Raw genomic sequence first — 20317 nt, 5'->3', positions numbered from 1 at the left:
TCAGTAGACGCGCGACGCGTCACGTAAAGCCGGGGACCCTTCGACGGCCGCAAATTTTCAAACCCCTCCCCCTCCCTCCTCCGCCCCTCCCCCACAACCACCATCATCGAAACCCACACACCGGGCCTGCGATCTGGAGGCCTCCCGCCGCCCTCTCCAGGATACAATCAGCCTACGGGTGGGTCGGGGAGACAAAGCGTCTCTCCCAATCCCGCATTGGAGGGGGGGTTGTTTTTTTGAGGGTGGGTGGCAGCAGCTTCAGTCCACTCTTTGCCGTGTGTTTCTCTTCAACAACCGCCCCCCCAACCCCAAACCAAATCTTGCGCCGAGGTTTGACCCCATTTTATTTCTCCCCTCCCCCGGGCGGCCTCCTCTGGTTTGGCGATGGACGGTGCGTTCGATTTCCACCGCTCTTCCCCCGCTCCCGATTATTTGCCGGGCTTTTTTGTTTTGAGGTGGGGGGGGGGGTGTGTGTGTAACAAAAAAAAATTTTTTTTTTTACCTTGTGTTTTGTGCGCGCGCGGCGTCCCGATTCCACACCACCTTTTCGGCCTCTGCGTGACGTCAGACGCAACGTCCGTCATCACCTGTCAATCACGAGACAGGCCCCGCCCGCCACCCCGACGATCCTCCTCTTAACCCTTGATGGATCCAACCCTTCCAAACACATGGTTAACCCTTCCCAGGCCAGGTGCAGACAGGCCTGACTCTGGCGAGTCCTTTTTTTGCAGCCGGTGAACTAATGAACTACTTTTTTTTTGAAGGGTGGACCGTCAGGGGGGGGGGGGCGCAAGGCATTGGCACCGCTGCCTCACCCAGCGCCGGGAACATGGGTTCAATTCCGGCCTCGGGTCACTAGTCTGGGTGGAGTTTGCGCCCTCTTTCCCCCATCTTAGAATATACTAGAATGCATAGCCTCTATAGTGAGGAAAGCACATGGAGATTGGTACTGAAATGTCAAATTTTGTATTTTAATTTTTCAACATTGTGTTCATTCTAGTTCCACATTAGACAGCAATGTTTGCCTTGTAGGGTCAGTGATTGAGAGATTCTAATAATTCTTCAGGAGTGTTCCACTGATAAATTACTCTTTGGCCTATCTAAAACTTTAATAAATATAATACCTCCATCAAGTTAGTCATCTCCGGGTAGGGCCTATTGTAGAGATGCAGTTTTCACCCGGCACATAAAATCTTACAGTACAGGAGGATGCCATTTGGCCCATTGTGCCTGTGGGGAGTCGATGGAAAGTTCTATCCGATTAATCTCCCTTCCCCTGCTCTTTCTGCATAGCCCTGCAGAAAAGTGCAATCAAAATGGATCTTGCATGCTCCTGTTTCATGATTCGCCATTTGTCTACCGCTCAAAATGTGGCCAGGCAGGCAGAGGCACAACCCTCAGCGATCTCAAACATCTTTTGTGGGGTAGAGGAGCATGCCTGGTATGGAACTGAGCCATTTGCAAGAGTAAAGTTTAGTTCCTCTCTGATATGTGCTAAGATAGGAGTTTTAAAATTGCTTTGTCTCTCTCTCTCTCTCTCTCTCTCTCCTTTTTCCCCCTCTTCTCCCCCCCCCCCCCCCCCCCCCCCCCCCCCCCCTTAATGAACAGACAAAAATCTGACAAGGTTTCAGCTACGGAAGTTCCATAATCCCTACTGGATGTCACTGGTCTAAATGTAAGGATTGGACTCTGCTATAATGGTCTCCAGAATTATAGTATTTGAAGGACAGTGCATTGAAGCCAAAGGAACAATGTCCAGAAGGAGTTAGTAGGGCAAAAAAATGAACACAAACAAATGGAGGAAGAACCTCCATGGGTAGAGGAGATGTACGAGGCAAGTTTTTTACACAGAGGGTAGTGGGTGCCTGGAACTCGCTACCGGAGGAGGTGGTGGAAGCAGGGACAATAGTGACATTTAAGGGGCGTCTTGACAAATACATGAATAGGATGGGAATAGAGGGTTACGGACCCAGGAAGTGTAGAAGATTTTAGTTTAGACGGGCAGCATGGTCGGCACAGGCTTGGAGGGCCGAAGGGCCTGTTCCTGTGCTGCACTTTTTTTTGTTCTTTTGATCCTGCATAGATGCTGCGAGTGAATGTTTTAATGAATCACCTCCCTCTAGCAAAGCAAAAGGGTTTTTTGAGAAACTGAAGTACGAGCATGAGAAATGAAAGGCTATTCAGCCCACCCAGTTAATATTGGTTGCATATGTAGACTTGACTTGTGTTCGAGACAGACATTTCTCTCACCATGTCTGCTAAGATCCATGCCTGTACCCCTCTACTCCTGCTGGAACCCACTCCATTTTCCTCTTAAATATGTTCACTGCACTTGGGTGGCCATTCATTTCAGAAGTTCGCTACTGTTTTATGTGTGCAGAAAATTTCTGTGGCAACACATTTTCCGTTCAAGCTTTACGCTCGCTGTTCACAGATGAAATATCTCCATTCTTGCTCTCAGCAAGCATTTTGGCCGGCTTGCATTGGTTCTCACTTTCAAAGTTCCTGTTTATTGCTAATGTAAACAATTACTGAAGCCACGGTTACGGAAGCTTCTGAAGCTAAATGCAGAATCACACAATTGTTGAAACCACGGTGATCTAGTGTTCTGTCATCAGTTGTGTTTCAGTTTCCTGATCAGTACCTCTTTTTTTAAATATAGCAAACAGTTAACATTCTTAAAAATCTTTCTCTGCTTTGCTCTATTCCTTGTCTAATTTTTTTTTTTTTCCGTTTTTTTAATGTTTTTCCTTAAAGCTGATCTTATCAGTGAACTGTTTGGGAAGAATTAACTAGGTTAAGGGAGTTGAGTTAACTCAGCTGGTTATAGTCAATTTCAAATGGTGCAGATAGATTCAGTATCTGACATCATTTCCAACAGATAATTATGGAAGTAGCATTGTGTTTTTTTCTGCCCAGATCTACTGCTAACCTGGCGGATTGCAGAGAAGATTTTGAAATTCATATGCTGGGAGATCAGGAGCCAATGTAAAATGGTGAGGGCAAGGTAATGGTAAGCAGAGTCTCAGTACAGAATAGAATGTGAATCATGAAGTCTAGGTGCATTGAGTCAGCATTCCAGAAATAATTTAGTGCAACTATTAATTATATTTATATAGAAGGTGACAAAAGCAAGAAAGAGAGTTTCAGTCCTCGTGACGTAGGGACTGAGGTAAGTGATATGTAAAAGAAATGAGCAATCTTGGCAATGAATTGGTGGAGGGTTTGAAGCTCCGCTCGGAGGAAGTGTTAAAAAAGCACTTCACCAACCAAGAGGTCATAGGTGTTTGTGTATTTTCACTTGAGGTTGAAAGGGGATTTAGAGGAGGAGAGTTGGAGACATCCCTGGGATACTAGGGATCTGGAGCTCACTGCCTGAAAGGGTGGAAGAGACAAAAATCTTCATTGAGTTTAGAAAATATTTGGCTACACACTTGAATTGCCATAACTTGCAGGGTGATAGACCAAGAACTGTAAAGTGGGATTCTGACAAATGGCCTCCTCTTTTGCTGTAGGTTTTCTACATTCGATTTGCTGTTCTCCCCAACAACCTAACTCTTGCTGGTTTACGGTTCCACGTTCACCTGGTGCCTCCGTTACCTCACCTAACTGGGCATTCGTCACACGTAACCTTAACAGTGAACATTGGCAGGCTATTCAATTTCATAGGAGTCCTAACCCCGACACCTGTAAAGGAACAGTTCCCCACAGAAGTCGAGGAACAAAGTTTAGCAAAAAACCCCAGGCTAAATAGTTTTTCCTTCCTCCGTTCAGGAGCACCAATGACAATTTTACCATCATAAAAAGCTTCCACCGTGAGCAAAGAGCAGAGAAAGCCCATCAATCAACCATATTCAGGAGGCGCACGTGGAATTGACTAGATGACTGATTCCAACTCTTGTTGCAAAGATGGCAAATCAATTCTCATGCACATAAGTTCGGAAAGTGAAAACAAATGGAATTAAAACTTTCTGGAGTTGAGGTTGAATTCTACAATATGGGATCATATTGACACCTATGGATAATAAACTGAGACAACAACATTGTGTGCCAACTTTGCCCCATGAAAATTCTGGCAAGACATTCAGGAAGGCAGATAACTAGAGTATAGTTATTAAAGGTCCTACTGTAAAGAATAAGAAAGTTCAGATAATTAATAGTTACCAGCCCAGTAAGAACTAAGCTTCCACTTCCCCAGCCATGCCACAGTAGATGTTCTTCCTTGGAATAAATCCTGTTGCATAGTTCAGCAGGATTTTGCATACTCAAAACATTTTCTTGTACAGTTTTACTCTGATCCAAAAGTTTTATTTTACAACAAATGGATTAACCGCTCACCGCCTTGGGGTCTGAAATACCTTGGAGCATTGAAAGAGAGGAGAAGGGGTGGCACAGTGGTGAGCATTGCTGCCTCACATCACCGAGGTCCCAGGTTCGATCCCGGCTCTGGTTCACTGTCTGCGTGGAGTTTGCACATTCTCCCCGATCTTTGCATTGGTTTCGCCCCCACAACTCAAAAATGTGCAGAGTAGGTGGATTGGTCACTCTAAATTGCCCTTTAATTGGAAAAAATTAATTGGGTTACACAAAATTTATATTTTTTTTAAAAAAGAGAAAGAGAGGAGAAGCTACAGATAACAGCCAATGTGTTCCTTGGACTCCCATAAGTGGTTTCAATGTCCGGGGATTAAATGAGAGAAGATGTAAGCAGGGAAGAAATCTGCTCAAGTTCTAGCTCCTGACCTCCTCAGCGAGCCTTACTAAGAAATAAGCATCTACACCCAAATCAGCAACAAAATCATGGAAGGAGCCATCGATAGTGCTGTCAAGTAACACCAGCAACCTGCTTGCCAATACCAGGTCAGCTTGGCTCCAGATATCATTGCTGTCTTCATCCAAACACAGATGAAAGAGCTGTTTTTCTGATGGTGAGCGAAAGGGAGTCAAACAAAGCACAAGTCATATAAATAGGGCCAAAGAAAACATTACCATGTGTTGCTTCAGGAGCTGCTGAACAATACATTGAATAAAAAGCAAATATGCCATTACCCTCGGGCGCTTGCCCACCAAAGCGTATATTCACGGGCTGAGTTTCACAAAAGCAGCACAGTGATATTCATCTTGGGCACGACTGGAGAAGGAAGGTCAAATAGTCATTGTCAGAATTTCCACAAAATTCGCCTACAATCCAAATTAAAAGGTTGAAACAGTTTACAGAGTTATGGTTTTTGATTCAGGGTGTCTGAGCCGGATATGCAAGTTGTAAAATTCACCTAGCAATAGGCTGAGCACGTCAGGATTAACAGAAGAAAAGCCAAAGGATCCCCAAAAGATATGGACTACATTGGATGACCAGTTCAGAATCAAGTTAAATTTCCGTATTAATCAACTAGCGTCCATGTCATTTTGATGTCAGCCTACAGAATCCATAGACCATTTCATCAGATGCAGAGAAAAGGGTACATACCGAACTGTCCGTGTGCAAACTCCACACGGACAGTGACCTAGGGCTGGGATCGAACCCGGGTCCTCGGCGCTGTGATGCAGCAGTTTTAATCACCATAGTCCCTTTAAGTAACATTCCCCAAACCATCATGACCAACTCATGCCTCAAACCATTGTCATTTCCTTTATATAGATTCAGGACCTAGTTTCAGAATCAACTACGCCTTTATCTTGATGAAGAGTTCTGTCATCTAATGCTCGCTCAACCCCAAGGGGCCTTGCACAGCTATATTGCCAATAATTCCTTTCTTTTAATATAAATTTAGAATACCCAATTCATTTTTTCCAACTAAGGGGCAATTTAGTGTGGCCAATCCACCGAGCCTGCACATCTTTGGGTTGTGGGGGCAAAACCCACGCAAACACGGGGAGAATGTGCAAACTCCACACAGACAGTGACCCAGAGCCGAGATCGAACGTGGGACCTCAGCGCCATGAGGCAGCAATGCTAGCACTGTGCTGCCCGTAAATAATTCCTTTTTCATTACACAATACACAGTCTAAGATGGCCAGCTCTCTAGTTGGTTCCAGAAAACCATACACTCCAGGAATTCCTCCTCTATGGTATTGTTACTAATTTGATTTGTCCAATCTTCATGCAAATGAATTGCACATGTTCCTTTATTGCACATGTCTCTAATTTGCTGTTTAATGCCATTCCCAATAGCATCACTACAGTTCAATTGTCCATTAACATTTTTTGCCCTTTGGTGTTTCTCTGCTCCACCCAGAGTCTTTCCTCACTGTCATGATAATTTCCTCTTTAACCTGCAATGCAACCACACTGTCTTTTTCTTTTTGTCTGCTCTACCTAAATACTGTCAATTGATCCACCATGCAAGTCCAGAATCCACAAAAAAACAAATGGTTAAATTAGATAAACTGGAGAAAGACTGAATCATTAAAAGCACAAGAGCCACAAAGATTGGTGCAGCTCATTCACCTGTCAAAAAGGACAGACAGAGGCAGCATGTGGCGCAGTGGGTTAGCCCTGCAGCCTCACGGCGCTGAGGTCCCAGGTTCCATCCCGGCTCTGGGTCACTGTCCATGTGGAGTTTGCACATTCTCCCCGTGTTTGCGTGGGTCTCGCCCCCACAACCCAAAGATGTGCAGGCTAGGTGGATTGGCCATGCTAAATTGCCCCTTAATTGGAAAAAATGAATTGGATACACTAAATTTATAAAAGAAAACGACAGACAGTTGCGAGTATGCCCCGATCCACAATGTCTTAACGTAGCTTTGAAACGTCGTTCTTATAAAATACTCACATTAGAAGAGTTTAATGCAAGATATTCAGGTGCAGAATTCTTCTCGAAGCTTGATGCCAAGTATTGTTAATGATCAGTGCATCTTGTAAAGAATCCTCAAAAGTTTACTACATTTTGTACTCCATTCAGATGATACTGTTTTCAGTTACTTTATCTGTTAACCAGGATCTCTTTCAAGCTCACATGGACCACATTAAATCCATTGTATTGCAGATGATTTGGCTGGAAGAATAAAGCAAGAGCATGACCATAACCTGCAAGGATTGATGCTTAATAGTCTGAAATGCAACATCAATGTGCAGCAGATCAATTTTTTTTTATAAATTTAGATTACCCAATTATGTTTTCCAATTAAGGGGCAATTTAGTGTGGCCAATCTACCTACTCTGCACATTTTTGGGTTGTGGGGGTGAAACCTACGCAGACACGGGGAGAATGTGCAAACTCCACACGGACAGTGACCCAGAGCCGGGATCGAACCTGGGACCTCAGCGCTGTGAGGCAGTTGTGCTAACCACTAGGCCACCGATCTGCCCTCAGCAGATCAATTTAATCAGTTCTGTTTATTCCAGTACTGGCATTTGACTGGATCCAAGTAAAATGCCAACGATCCCATGGCTCAACAACAGCGAAACACTCCAAGCATACTGTTGTGCACTCTGTGCTATTTTCAGTTTGTTTGGTGTGCCTAAAGAGACCAGGATGGATAACAGTCTGTAATTTATCGGTAATCCATTTCAGAAGTGGACTATCAGTCACACCACTTCTTCTCCTCATTACCCTCTATCTAATGACGTAGCTGAATGGATCAGTTGCAAGTTAAATCCAAAATTCTCAAATGTAGATAGAGTAAGCAAGATCTACACAATTACACCTGAGACTGACGCCTTGAGCCGCAACTATTCCATCACCAGCAGAGCTCATGTTTGGCAGAGCTCATGTTTGGCAGACCAATGCATACCAATTTATCGACTCTTACCCATTCTACTGTCTCAGAAACTTGACATCAACTTTTAAAATTCCAACAGATGATCAAGGTGGAAGATAAAAATGCAAGTTCGGAATTATAATTTTATACTTGGGACAGCAAATTCACATCCAGGATCTTTAAAGCAGAGCTTTAAAATAAGAGTTAATCCACAACCACATTGCAGCTGGTGTGCTCAAGAAGACACTATCGAACTTCTTGCTAACCAAGGAGGATTTAATGTTCGAGAAGGCTGTACAGTTTGCAAAGCTAAAAAAGCAGAATTGGGGCATTCTTTGGGAAATAACGAGGCTTGGGAGGAGGCAATCTAGTATGTAGGCCCAAATACAAGACCCCAACCCAGTGAAAAACCTGCAAAAAAGCCCGCCCAAAGGGTGGGAAGAACCCTTACAACTATTTTTAAATGTTCCAGATGCAGCACCAGAAAGACATGAAGATTGCCCAGCAGGAGCAGAATGCTTTCTCTGTTGCAAGGTCGGAGCTTTTAAATAATTCTTCAGATCCAAAGTACAATTTAAAGGCGGAAAGCTGAAACTAGCTTCCAACTGTTTTATAATCCAAGAAATTGGAAATATCACATTTCAACCAAATGATCTTCTCAGAGAAATGAAAGATCCCAACAAATACTACTGGTCTGCAGGGCCTGGGGTCACAGTTTATCGGCGAAATTGGCCTGGCTTAATGATGCTGAGATCCAGCCACCCATAGAACATACAGTACAGAGGGAGGCCATTCGGCCCATGGAGTCTGCACCAACCCACTTAAGCCCTCACTTGCACCCTATCCCTATAACCCCGCCTCACCTTTTTGGTCACTAAGGGCAATTTATCATGGCCAATCCACTTAACCTGCACGTCTTTGGACTTTGAGAATGCACCCAAAACTGAAGTTGACTCATCACACCATGAGCCAGACTTTACTGAAGTAACACCCATCCATTGGAGAACAGCAGAAGATTGCATGCCTTTCACTTATCTTTGGAGGCAGGCTAGAAGAGGTGGAAAAAGGATGCACTTGCAATGATGGTGACCATCTGCTGGATGACCTTGGTTTGCTCTTTCAGTTCAGAGTTCAAGGGATGAAGCCACCACAAAAGTGGATGATCTGTTGGAAGAGGTCCCAAATCTTTGAAAACAACTTGACTCCACTGCCAATGTGCAAGATCTTTGTTGAGGAGAATCATCCTTTTGTTGATGAGTGTAAGAAAGAGATGAATTTGGCTACTTATTGCACTTAATTCCGAATTGGATCAAAATAATAGTGAAAGTTCAGAGCTTGGTCCTAAAATTTATTCCATTGTTGAAGCTGGCACAATCCTCCTTTCTTCTGATGACCCCGAGATCCCATTGTCCGCCGCGGAGCAACCTCACGCTGAAGCAAGTTTGGGATTTATACCGTAACCTGCAGAAAGTAAAATCCCCACCCTAAGAGTAGTCCTCCTTTCCATAGATCCACAGTGTCTTCAGGACGTTGTTCGTTCTTCTTTTCATCTACCAGATTTATTCATAACTGAGCATGCAACACAGAAGATAATAGAGACTGAGAGAGAATATCAGTTCTCAGCAGCCTTTTTGAAGGGTTTTGATTGTTCGTCCTGGAGGGATTCTCTCTTCAATCAGTTTTTCCTTGATTGATTTTCACCGCCTTCACATTCAAGTAATCGGAAGAGTCACAGCCAAGGAGCCAGCTGTCTTGCGAAGCTATTCCTCCACTCCACCAATGTGCTTTCTTTCTAAGGAGAAGATATTTTGAAAACTCATTTAAATGTGGGCTTCGCTGGTTAGGCCAGCATTTTTTGCCATCCCTCGTGGCCCTTCAGAAAGTGGTGCCTTTTTGAACCGCTACACTCACTATGCTGTTAGGGAGGGAGTCCAGGATGATGGGCCAGCGACAGTGAAGGGTGGTGAGTGACTTGGAGGGGACCCACCAGGTCATGGGGTTCACAGGTATCTGCTGCTCTTGTGCTAGATGGTGGTACAGTAGCACAGTGGTTATCACCGTTGCTTCACAGTTCCAGGGTCCCAGGTTTGATTCCCGGCTTGGGTCACTGTGTGGAGTCTGCACATTCTCCCTGTGTCTGCGTGGGTTTCCTCTGGGTGCTCCGGATTCCTCCCACAAGTCCCGAATGACGTGCTGTTAGGTAATTTAGATGTTCTGAATTCTCAGTCTGTGCATCCAAAGAAGCGCTGGAAAGCCTACTTGTAACAATAAAAAATTATTATGATGATATATGGTAGTGGTCGAGGGTTTGGAAGGTGCTATCTAAGAAACCTTGGTGAGTTACTGCAGTGCATCTTGTAGATGGTATACAAGGTTGCCACTGTTCGTCTGTGGTGGAGGGTTAGAATGTTTGTGAAAGGGGTAGCAGTCAAGCAGGCTGCTTTGTCCTGAATGGTGTCCAGTTTCATGAGTGTTGTTGGAACTGCACTCATTCAGGCAAGTGGAGAGTATTCTATTACACTTCTGACTTGTGGCTTATAGATAGTGGAAAGGCTTTGGGGGATCAGGAGGAGAGTTTTGTTTTATAAATTTAGAGTACCCAATGTGGTGCTAACAATTGCACACAGAAGACTCGATATGGTACAAGAGAGGCTTTATTACAGTGAGATGCTATTCCTCCGGCTGCAGCTGTAGAATGGCATCTCAGAGAAACTTATGAATATTTATACAGCTCCCTGAGGGCGGAGCTAGCCGGCAGGGGCTTACCAGCAAACCTGTAATACAGGTACTGTCATACGTCCCCTAATGCAAGCACACACATATATGCAGTGGTAGAGATCACCACATTCACCCCCTGTAAAAAATGAATCCGGCGGTGGTGACGTGAAACTATAATACATAAAAGTGATATAATTACAGAGGAATTAGGAACCAAGAGTCCATCGGGCAACTCTGTGCCCGTCACAGGTTGAGTCGGACTGGTGGTCGGACGTTCCGTTGTGAGCGACGCAGCAGTGGTGGCGACGACGGCGTAGGTGCTGGCGGTGTTGGTGCTGGCCAGTGGCGGGATGACTCCGGGAGCGAGCCAAAATCTTCCATGTTCTCTAGTGTGGGCAGGGGAACGAGGGATGGACCTGGTGGGGCTGAATTCGGGGGCGTCGGTGAAAAGGAGGGTGGCGCGTGTGTAGGGAGGAGTGTGGGCTTGGGATCGGCACCCGAGGGAGCCAGGTCCCTGAGCGAGACTGTATCCTGGCGGCCGTCGGGGAACTCCACGTAGGCATATTGGGGGTTTGCGTGGAGCAGGCGTACCTTGTCAACCAGAGGGCCTGCCTTGTGGTGCCTTACATGCCTACGAAGAAGGACTGGCCCTGGGGCAGCGAGCCAGGTCGGGAGCGACACCCCGGATGTAGACTTCCTAGGGAAGGCAAAAACACGTTCATGGGGTGTATTGTTAGTTGCGGTGCACGGCAGTGACCGAATGGAATGGAGCGCGTCAGCGAGCGGCTGGGAGGTTCCTGGACCGTAGGGCCAGCTGGACGGCCCTCCATACCGTCCCATTCTCCCTTTCTACCTGCCCGTTTCCCCGGGGGTTGTAGCTGGTCATCCTGCTGGAGGCGATACCCCTGCTGAGCAGGAACTGACGCAGCTCATCACTCATGAACGAGGATCCCCTGTCACTGTGGATATAGTCGGGGAAACCGAATAGAGCGAATATGGAATCAAGGGCCTTGATGACGGTGGCAGACGTCATATCCGGGCATGGGATGGCGAAGGGGAACCTAGAGAATTCATCGACCACACTAAGGATGTAGGTGTTGCGGTCGGTGGAGGGGAGGGGCCCTTTGAAATCCACGCTGAGGCGTTCAAAGGGACGGGACGCTTTCACCAGGCGCGCACGGTCTGGCCGGTAGAAGTGCGGCTTGCACTCCGCACAGACCTGGCAGTCTCTGGTTACTGCCGTACTTCCTCAACGGAGTAGGGCAGATTGCAGGCTTTGACCAGATGGTACAACTGAGTGACCCCCGGATGGCAAAGGCTCTCGTGCAAGGTTCACTTATGCGCTGGCACATGTACCTCGGAAGAGGGCGTCTGGGGGTTCGTTGAGCTTGCCGGGGTGATACAAGATCTAATTATAGGTGGAGAGCTCGATTCTCCACCGCAAGATTTTGTAGTTTTTGATCTTGCCCCGCTGCGTGTTGTTAAACATGAAGGCTACCGACCGTTGGTCAGTGAGGAGAGTGAATCTCCTGCCGGCCAGGTAATGCCTCCAGTGCCACACCGCTTCAACGATTGCCTGGGCCTCCTTTTCAACAGAGGAGTGTCAGATTTTGGAGGCATGGAGGGTGCGGGAAAAGAATGCCACGGGTCTGCCTGCCTGGTTTAGAGTGGCGGCAAGGGCGACATCTGAAGCGTCGCTCTCTACTTGGAAGGGCAGTGTCTCGTCTACTGCGTGCATCCTGGCCTTGGCTGTGTCCGAGCGAATATGAGCGAAGGCCTGTTGTGCCTCGGCCGTGAGGGGAAAGTGTGTGGACTTGATCAGTGGGCGGGCCTTGTCCGCGTATTGTGGGACCGATTGGGCGTAGTAAGAAAAGAACCCCAGGCAGCGTTTGAGAGCCTTGGGGCAGTGGGGGGAGGGGAAGCTCCATGAGGGGGCGCATGTGGTCGGAATCGGGCCCCAGTAGTCCGTTTTCTTTCGACTACGTAGTCGAGGATGGCTAAGCGGTCTGTGCGGAACACGCACTTCCCCTTGTTATAAGTGAGGTTGAGGAGAGATGCGGTGTGGAGAAATTTAGCAAGGTTGGCGTCATGGTCCTGCTGATCGTGGCCGTAGATGGTGACATTGTCTAAGTACGGAAACGTGGCTCGCAGTCCGTACCGGTCAACCATTCGGTCCATTTCTCGCTGAAATACCGAGACCCCGTTAGTGACGCCGAAGGGAACCCTAAGAAATTGATACAGTCGACCATCCGCCTCGAAGGCAGTGTAGGGACGGTCCGATTTACGGATGGGGAGCTGGTGGGAGGCGGACTTCAGGTCAATTGTTGAGAAGACCCGGTACTATGCAATCTGATTGACCATATCAGATATGCGAGGGAGCGGGTACGCATCGAGCTGCGTGTACCGGTTGATGGTTTGGCTGTAGTCCATGACCATCCTGTGTTTCTCCCCAGTTTTAACCACCACCACTTGGGCTCCCCAGGGACTGTTGCTGGCCTTGATAATACACTCCCGAAGCAGCCGCTGGACCTCGGACCTGATGAAGGTCTTGTCCTGGATGCTGTACCGTCTGCTCCTGGTGGCGACGGGCTTGCAATCTGCAGTCAGATTGGCAAAGAGGGAGGGAGGGTCAACCTTCAGGCCGCAAACGGTGAGGGGAGGTAGGGGTCCGCCGAATTTGAGGGTGAGGCTCTGGAGGTTACATTGGAAGTCCAGGCCCAGTAAAAGTGTCGCACAGAGGTTGGGGAGAACGTACAGGCGGAAATGGTTGAATTCAACGCCCTGTACGGTGAGTTTAACCAGACAGAATCCCCGGATCGGGACAGAGTGGGATCCGGAAGCCAGGGAGATCTGCTGGTTGGCGGGATGGACCGCGAGGGAGCAGCGCCTTACCATGTCCGGATGGATGAAGCTGTCCGTGCTCCCGGAGTCGATGAGGTAGGAGGTCGCTTGGCCGTTGACAAGCACCGTCGTAGAAGCGGTGGCCAGGTTGCGAGGACGGGATTGGTCGTCATGGAGGCGAGTAGCGGGCGATCGACGAGTCCGATAAGTAGCGGCAGCAACCCGGGTCCCGTGGTCCAGTTCCGAGGGGAGGACAAAATGGCGGTGTCTGGAGTACCTGCGGGGAAGAAGATGGCGGTGCCCATGCAGCGCACGTTGTGGGAGCAGGGCAAGATGGCGCCGACCATGGAGCGCACGTTGCGGGGGCGGGGCAAGATGGCGGCGACCATGGAATGCACATGGAGTTGGAGGATGAAGATGGTGGCGCCCACTGATCGCACGTGGAGTCAGGGAAGGAAGATGGCGGCGCCCACTGATCACACGTGGCCCCGGGGGCGGCGGACGGCAGGGCCCATTGCGCGATCGGCTGCGGCGAGGTGGGGGAGTTCAGGCGCGATAGCGGGACTGACACACTGCTGCATAGTGGCCTTTCTTGCCACAAGACTTGCAGGTCGCGGTGCGGGCCAGGCAGTGCTGGCGGGGGTGCTTCTGCTGACCGCAGAAGTAGCAGCAGGGACCTCAAGGGTGCGTGGTGCGGCGTGCAGCACAGGCATACTGCGCGGGAGCGACCCCAGTCGGCGGGGTCCACGAGGGGTAGGATGGGTGGGCTGCGCAGCTGGCAGGGTAGGATCGCACATTACGGGAAGTGGCCGTCATTGAGAGCGGCCGCAAGATCGAGAGCGGCCCCTTCCAGCAGTCGTTGCGGATGGGGCCTGATGCAATACCCGTTACAAATGCATCCCACATGAGTTGATTCGAATGTTCCGTGGCCGAGACGGCCTAGCAGTTGCCGTCCCGTACTAGAGGGATAAGGGCCCGGCAGAAGTCCTCAATCAACTCACCCGTTGTTGAACGCGAGTGGAGAGTACATGTCTCGCAAACAGAGTGTTCGTCGATTGAGTGTAATTCTCTTTGAGCAGTTCCATGGCCCGGGGGTAAGTAGGCTCGTCCTGAATCAGTGGGAACACGCTGGAGCTTAGCCTTGAGTAAAGGAGTTGTACCTTCTGAGCCTCCAATGGTGCAGGGTCCGCTGAGGAGATGTAGGCCTCGAAAACAGCCAGCCAGTGGTTAAAGTCTTTCATGGCGTGTGGCGACTGCGGATCCAGCTGCAGGCGATCAGGCTTGATTCTGATGTCCATGGTGTTGGAAAATCTCACTGTAATAAATTGTGGCACTAACAATTGCACACAGAAGACTCGATATGGTACAAGAGAGGCTTTATTACAGTGAGATGCTATTCCTCCAGCTGCAGCTGTAGAATGGCATCTCAGAGAAACTTATGAATATTTATACAGCTCCCTGAGGGTGGAGCTAGCTGGCAGGGGCACACCCAATTTATTTTTTTTCCAATTAAGGGGTAATTTAGCGTGGCCAATCCACCTAGCTTGCACATCTTTTGGGTTGTGGGGACAAAACCCACGCAAACACGGGGAGAATGTGCAAACTCCACACGGACAGTGATCCAGAGCCGGGATCGAACTTGGGACATCGGCGCCATGAGACCACAGTGCTAACTCACTGCGCCACCGTGCTGCCCTGATCAGGAGGTAAGTTACTCGCCGTAAGATTCCTAGCCTTTGACCTTTTCTGGTAGCCACAGTATTAATGTGGCTAGTCCAGTTCAGTTGCTTTTTTAAAATTTAGTGCACCCAATTAATTTTTTTCCAATTAAGCGGCAATTTAGCATGGCCAATCCACCTACCCTGCAATCTTTGAGATGTGGGGGTGAAACCCAAGCAAACATGGGGAGAATGTGCAAACTCCACACGGACTGTGACCCAGAGCCGGGATCGAACCCGGGACCTCTGTGCTAACAATGCTAACCACTGCACCATCGTGCTGCCCCTTCCACTTCAGCTTCTGATCAATGGTAACCCCCCAGGATGTTGATTGTGGGGAATTCAGTGATGGTAACGCCATTTAATGTCAAGAGGCGGTGGTTAGTTCCTCTCTTGTAGGAGCTGGTTATTGCTTGGCACTTGTGTGGCATGAATGTAACTTGCTACTTGTCAACCCCAGCCTGGATATTGTCCAGATCTTGCTGCATTTGTACATGGACTACTTCATTATCTGAGGAGTCGCAAATGATGCTGATCATTGTGCAGTCATCCGCAAACATCCCAACTTCTGACCTTTTGATGGAAGGGAGGTCATTGTGAAGCAGTTGAAGATAAGGGAACACATGCTTCCGACACATCTTCCAAGAAAGCTGAGGACATTGTTGGGTATACCTTTGGTGAAAGTGACTTGGAAGGGTGGGAAGGGGGAGGCAGAGGGGGTAGGAGTTGAACGGAAACTGTAAACAGTACAAAAGGTTAACAGACGGTGGGAATGTAATGTAAATAGTTTAATAATTTTTGACATATGATGGGGGGGAGATGTAGAGTAAAGGGTTAATCATTATGTTAGTTAGACAATGATGTTAACGATGATGTAAGCACGACATCAGTGTCAGATGACCAAGAGACTCCAAGGGAGCAAGACACGGAACAGTCTTGTGTCCAGGGAATAATGTACTTACCATGTTGTTTGGGTGTACTTAGTTTAAATAGCTTTAATAAGAACTTAATACAGATTATGTTCCAGTTGCTCATAGAGTAAGAGAAACTAACTGGAAGACAACAAAAGTAAAGGACAATGATCCAAACCACAGGGAACTCATGTTCAAGGACATGTCTACCTTCAATTAAGTGCTTTTGAATCATAGTCATTGTTGTTATGTATGAAATGCAGCACTCATTTGTTTAGGGCAATCTCCCACAAACAATAATCTGACAATGACCAGGTAGCTTGTTTTTTAGTGATATTGATTAAGGGGTAAATATTAACCAGGAAACTGGGGATAACGCCCCAACTCTTCTTTGAAACAATGCCGTAGGATCATTTATCAATCTGAGAGAATGCTTTATTCAAAGGTCGTCATTTTAATACATCACTTTTAATGTTGCACAGCGGCCCCAGACATTTCACAGGTGGGTTTTAATATCATAAAGCACAGGGGAGGCCATTTGGCTCTTTTCCTAAGAACAATCTAATTAGTTCCACTGCCCGCTATGCCTGCAATATTTTTCCCTTCAAGTATTTATCCAACTCTCCAAATGCTACTATAGAAACTTTACCCACCATCCTATCAGGTAGTATATTCCAATCCCTAACCACTCATCACGTAAAATTGTTTTTAATGAGTACTGCTGAGAAAAGAGGCATGCCGCCAAAGTTTTTCATCTTGCACGGATCAGGAAAAACACAAGAAGCCTAATTTCAAAGCGACTAATAATGTTTACTGCATGAGAAAAGGGTGCTGATTGGTTGATAAGTCAACTCTGATTGGTTCAGTTCTCAGCCCCACACTCCAAAGATGTGCAGGGAAGGTGGATTGGCCATGTTAAATTGCCCCTTAATTGAAAAAAAAATAAAAGAGAACACAGCAGGAACTATTGGGGATTATTACTGGATTAGAACTTGTGACTCAAAGGTGGTGAATGTAGAGTAAAATAATGCATATTCATTACAGGATTAGAACAGTAAAAATTGGTCTATCTGCCAGCATTTGTTAGATAATAACATGTTGTAACATTGCATTCATGCACAAGGTGTAAGTGGAGAGGAAAATTACTAGTGAAAATAAACTATGGACTGCAAATTCACCTTCAAACCAGCCATGTTAGCCACTGAAGAAAATTAGCACTGCAGCCCCACCCATCTTCGTAATGAAGTTTATTTTGCAATTTAATTAATAAAAAATATTTAGAAGCAGACCTCTGTATTTTTATATATCTCTCCACTAATGTTAAAATAGTACAATTGCTTGAATAGTCCATTTTTTTGAGCAAATTTTCTAGATATTTCTTTAAAATATAAACTTGACACAATGATTTAAATTTTAAAAATAATTGTACTTTTCTCCCACATTCATAGAGGAAAAAGCATTCATCATAGAATTTACAGTGCAGAAGGAGGCCACTCGGCCCATCGAGTCTGCACTGGGTCTTGGAAAGAGCACCCTACCCAAGGTCAACACCTCCAGCCTATCCCCAGAATCATGTAACGCCACCCAACACTAAGGGCAATTTTGGACACTAAGGGCAATTTATCATGGCCAATCCACCTAACCTGCACATCTTTGGACTGTGGGAGGAAACCGGAGCACCCAGAGGAAACCCACGCACACACGGGGAGGATGTGCAGACTCCGCACAGACAGTGACCCAAGCCGGAATTAAACCTGGGACCCTGGAGCTGTGAAGCAACTGTGCTATCCACAATGCTACCGTGCTGCCTTAATGATGTGAATTCAAAAATACCTAAAGCCAATGTCTAAGATTGAAATTAAGCCAGAATTTTCACTCAAAAGCAGCCTAATTTGAAGTTCGAAAAGGGTGATAACTGTACACGTTTAAGATGGGCAGCACATCACATTCTCCCCGTGTCTGCGTGGGTTTCACCCCCACAACCCAAAGATGTGCAGGATAGGTGGATTGGCCACGCTAAATTGCCCCTTAATTGGAAAAAATAATTGGGTACTCTAAATTTAAAAAAAAAGATGGGCAGCACATGGGCAGCATGGTAGCATAGTGGTTACCACTGGAGAGCTGAATACCACAAATCGCTGACGGGGGCAGCAGGGTAGCATGGTGGTTAGCATAAATGCTTCACAGCTCCAGGGTCCCAGGTTCGATTCTCGGCTGGGTCACTGTCTGTGTGGAGTCTGCACGTCCTCCCCCTGTGTGCGTGGGTTTCCTCCGGGTGCTCCGGTTTCCTCCCACAGTCCAAAGATGTGCGGGTTAGGTGGATTGGCCATGCTAAATTGCCCGTAGTGTCCTAATAAAAGTAAGGTTAAGGGGGGGGTTGTTGGGTTACGGGTATAGGGTGGATACGTGGGTTTGAGTAGGGTGATCATGGCTCGGCACAACATTGAGGGCCGAAGGGCCTGTTCTGTGCTGTACTGTTCTATGTTCTATGAATGCCCATTTAGATAACTAAACAGTGGCTGGCAGTTATGGGGCAATATCTTAGCGTGGTTTAATCAGGAGAGGAGATGAAGACTGGTGGATCAAGCATTCAGTGGGCATGTGGACGGCACGGGGCAGCATGGTGGCACAGTGGGTTAGCCCTGCTGCCTCAGCGCCGATGTCCCAGGTTCGATCCTGGCTCTGGGTAACTGTCCGTGTGGAGTTTGCACATCTCCCCGTGTTTGCGTGGGTTTCACCCCCACAACCCAAAAATGTGCAGGCTAGGTGGATTGGCCACACTAAATTGCCCCTTAATTAGAAATAATGAATTGGGTACACTACATTTTTTTTTTAATGTGGGCGGCACAGTAGCACAGTATTGGCACTGTTGCTTCACAGCACCAGGGTCCCAGTTTTGATTCCCAGCTTCTGTCTGTGTGGAGTCTGCACGTTCTCCCCGGTTTCCTCCCACAAGTCTCAAAAGACGTGCTATTAGGTAATTTGAACATTCTGAATTCTCCCTCTGTGTACCCGAACAGGTGCCAGAATGTGGCGACTAGGGGGTTTTCACAGTAACTTCATTGCAGTGTTAATGTAAGCCTACTTGTGACAATAAAGATTATTATTATTAATTAAGATGTCAACCTGCCGGGACTCGGAGCCTCCAAAGTCAGGAGTGTGGATCAGCGACATGCAGGGTTTCTCAGGCTGGAAGGGATTAAGTTCGCCTTGAGAGGTTCAATTCAGGGGCTTGCCGGGAAGTGGCAGCCGTTCATCGACTTCTTCAAGGAAAATTGAACGTCAGCAACAAAGGGGGGTGGGGAGGAAAATGGGAGCCATGGTAATGTAAGACAAGGACAGGTAACTTAATATACGGGTAATTAGGAAATAGGGTGGGGGTAGTAGGCGGTGCTATTCTTATGTTTTTTGCGTGTGTTGGCCCACGCGGTTGTTTAAGAAATGTTAAAGTGTTTAAACTGTGAAAATTACAAATGCTTCAATAAAATATTTTCTAAAAAAAAAGATGTCAACCTGCCAGTGTTTAATATGTGGAATCTAAGTTCTTCCATTTTAATTTTCATGCATATAGAGAAAGATTAAAACCTCTCCACATGATTTGAAGCATACACCTTCCTTTTGAGTCTACAACCAATTATCTGCTGGTGCTTAAGATTTTAAAGGAAGGAAGAAGATATGCGAGCATGAGGCCGGGAGCTGAGGGAGATTTACGCCATATTTTCTGCTGAGCTATCTTGTATGATGGAATTAGATATCAGGAAGACCTGTTATTTTTTTGCGACACCGGGTTATGACTCAAAAACATGTGATTTTGCAAATGTTTTATTTGTTTTAAATAAATGTTGAAAATTTATCACCATATCTGTCAGTAATGCAATACCTGTAATAACTCTTGTTCTTTCACTTTAACTTCCAATTTTTCACAAACTCAGGTTTTTGCTGTTCCTCATGATCCTTTCATCAGTAGGTCTTCCTGTAAACATTTCATATCTCTCTCAATGGTTCTCTTAGCCATTTGGTTAGGTTTCCGTAAGTCCTGTATAGTTCTATCTGTTCCTCAGTAATTGAAAATGGTGGTTGGAACAGCAGCGCAGTGGTTAGCACTGCTGCCTCACGGCACCAAGGACCCGGGTTCGATCCCAGCCCAGAGACACTGTACGTGTGGAGTTTGCACATTCTCCCCGTGCCTGCATGGTTCTCACCCCCAGAATCAATGGATGTGCAGGGTAGGTAGATTGGGCACACTATACTGCCTCCTAATTGAGAAAAAAAGTATTAAATTTATTTAAAAAATAAAAATACATTTTGTTACAAATTAAAAATGATGACTATCTCGGGCTTTGCTTTGCTCTAGCCACCACCATTGAACAGCCTCTCGAGATTAGCACTCTGTCAAACATATTTCATCGTCTGTAACTCACTGGAGCA

The 20317-nt window shown here is 46.9% G+C and overlaps 1 protein-coding gene and 1 long non-coding RNA gene across 2 annotated transcripts in view; one reads left to right on the top strand and one right to left on the bottom strand.

Moving 5' to 3' along the window:
* Positions 1-576, bottom strand: part of brd4 (bromodomain containing 4) — a 216360-nt gene extending 215784 nt beyond the window's left edge. The window contains exon 1 of the mRNA XM_038784571.1: positions 503-576. The gene's annotated coding sequence lies outside the window, so the exon portion shown is untranslated. The remainder of the gene's footprint in view (positions 1-502) is intronic.
* Positions 47-19761, top strand: LOC119956991. Its single transcript, XR_005458727.1, has 3 exons — positions 47-178; positions 2920-3007; positions 19461-19761. It is a non-coding gene; the product is annotated as an uncharacterized LOC119956991 (long non-coding RNA).
* Positions 19762-20317: the final 556 nt, after the last annotated feature.

This window comes from Scyliorhinus canicula, chromosome 25 (assembly GCF_902713615.1).
Source record: "Scyliorhinus canicula chromosome 25, sScyCan1.1, whole genome shotgun sequence".
Classification (NCBI taxonomy): domain Eukaryota; kingdom Metazoa; phylum Chordata; class Chondrichthyes; order Carcharhiniformes; family Scyliorhinidae; genus Scyliorhinus; species Scyliorhinus canicula.
This window is presented reverse-complemented; position numbering and strand designations above follow the sequence as displayed.